The sequence below is a fragment of the Babylonia areolata genome, chromosome 18 (assembly GCF_041734735.1).
Source record: "Babylonia areolata isolate BAREFJ2019XMU chromosome 18, ASM4173473v1, whole genome shotgun sequence".
NCBI lineage: Eukaryota > Metazoa > Mollusca > Gastropoda > Neogastropoda > Buccinidae > Babylonia > Babylonia areolata.
Genome location: NC_134893.1, coordinates 66,386,106 through 66,388,605, shown reverse-complemented (window position 1 = coordinate 66,388,605; position 2,500 = coordinate 66,386,106). Strand labels below are relative to the sequence as shown.

Here is a 2,500-nt window from a genome sequence, read left to right as displayed (position 1 = left end):
TTGGAAGTATGGTAGATCGCAAATTCGTTGGTTGACAGCCTGTTGTGCAAATAACCCCGTGTTTGTAAAGCGCGTAGAGCTTGGTCTCCGACCGAGGATAGGCAGCTAGCTATATAAGTAACCTTATCATTCATTGTATTATATTACTCTTTTTTTGTCACAACAGATTTCTCTGTGAAAAATTCGGGCTGCTCTCCCCAGGGACAGTGCGTCGCTACACTGAAAGTGCCACCCTTTTTTCTGTATTTTTTTCCTGCCTGCAGCGTTGTTTTTTGTTTGTTTGTTTTTCCTATCGAAGTGGATTTTTTCCACAGAATTCTACCAGGAGCAACCTTTTCATTCCCATTGGTTTATTACGTGCTCTAAGTGCATGCTGCACACGGGACCTTGGTTTATCGTCTCACCCGAATGACTAGCGTCCAGACCACCACCACGCAAGATCTAGTGAATGGGAAGAGAATCCTGACGACTGTGCTGAGATTCGAACCAGTGCGCTCAGATTCTCTCGCTTCCTAGGCGGACGCGTTACCTCTAGGCCATCGCTCCGCATGATTCATTCATCACAAACTTAGTTACTTAGAGTTACTTACTTACTTAGAGTTGTATTTGTATTTGTATTTCTCTTTTTATCACAACAGATCTCTCTGTGTGAAATTCGGGCTGCTCTCCCCAGGGAGAGCGCGTCGCTATACTACAGCGCCACCCATTTTTTTGTATTTTTTTCCTGCGTGCAGTTTTATTTGTTTTTCCTACCGAAGTGGATTTTTCTATAGAATTTTGCCAGGAACAACCCTTTTGTTGCCGTGGGTTCTTTTACGTGCGCTAAGTGCATGATATCCGATACAGGTCCCAAGGGTTCCTCCTCATCGGACCCTACTTTATGTTCGGTGGTAGGATAAGCCGTATCTTTTACACACCACAGGGTGAATCACCAGCTTTTCCTAGACTCCATATTTTCTGTGTTTGAAACACAAGGGAATTGTGCACTCTAAATTGACTGGCGGTGAAAGGGTTAAAATCTTCAAACATAATTTCTTGGCCTGACCAGAATTTGTCGAGCCTGTTCTTGGAAGTTTTTCACAGTTTTGGCACTGACGACATGTGTTGCAAGGCTGTTCCAGATGTTGACAGTTCTCAGTGCAAAATGAGTTCTTACTCAGGGATGGTTTTCGCTTGCTTTGGATATGTGTTGACGGAATGTTCCTCGGTTCCTCTATGTGTGGTGCAACTTCCTTCTAGAGCTTGATGAAGCCACACACATGCTTGTCATTCTTCTTCGTTCGTGGGCTGCAACTCCCACGTGCACTCGTATGTACACGAGTGGGTTTGACCGTTTTTACCCCGCCATGTAGGCAGCCATACTCCGTTCTCGAGGGTGTGTATGCTGGGTATGTTTTTTGTTTCCATAACCTACCGAACGCTGACATGCATTACATGATCTTTAACGTTGTGTATTTGATCTTCTGCTTGTGTATACACACGAAGGGGGTTCAGGCACAAGCAGGTCTGCACATATGTTGACCTGGGAGATCGGAAAAAACAAAAAAATGTCCACCCTTTACCCACCAGGCGCCGTTACCGGGACTCGAACCCGGGACCCTCAGATTGAAAGTTCAACGCTTTAACCACTCGGCTATTGCGCCGTTCATCCTTGTCATAACTTCCTGCAATGATCTTATATATTTCACATATTCCCTTATATATTTCTGATTCCCTCGCATCTTTTAAATCTCGTCTCAAAACTCACCTTTTTCCCTCAGCAGTATATTCAATTGTGGCAGGTCCACTTCCTTTGCGTTAGCTGACTATGTGTGTATACATATGTATGTGTACATAACTACATGCATGTATATGAATGTGTATTGTGTGTGCGTGTGTTTATGTAAGTTTGTGCCTGCCTATGTGTGCGTATGTGTTAGGGTAGCTGTTAGATATACATGTATGTTAAAATGTATGTATGCAGTGTGTGTGTGTGTGTGTGTGTGTGTGTGTGTGTGTGTGTGTGTGTGTGTGTGTGTGTGTGTGTGTGTGTGTGTGTGTGTGTGTAGTCACATTTTGGTGTGTGTATGTAACATAGATATAATGTTTTATGTTAACAAAAGCGTTTTTGTAAAGCACCTAGAGCAGATTTCTGGATAGTGTGCAATATAAGTATCCATTATTAAGATAAGATAAGCTAAGATAAGAATAACTTTATTATCTCCAACTGGAGAAATTTGGTCAGGTGCATTATCACAACATAGACAAGTAAACAACATGGGGACCAACAACAACCCCTACAAATATTACGAAGATACAAATGTAAAAAAAATATCACATACATCGTTTCATACATACATCCACACACTGCAGGTAATAACTAGTATTCTTAATGTAAAAACAGAAAGAATATAGAAACATTATTTGAATATAATTATAAACATAGCCTACTATACTGCACATTGATTATAATAGACAGATAAGATAAGAATAAAGATGAATTGCGGAAAACCAGAACCAG

General features: G+C 41.6%; 1 protein-coding gene across 1 annotated transcript in view; it reads left to right on the top strand.

The window, feature by feature from the left end:
- The window catches only part of LOC143292319 (BAI1-associated protein 3-like), a 180,208-nt gene that overhangs the window by 91,527 nt on the left and 86,181 nt on the right, over nt 1-2,500 (top strand). The window lies entirely within an intron of this gene.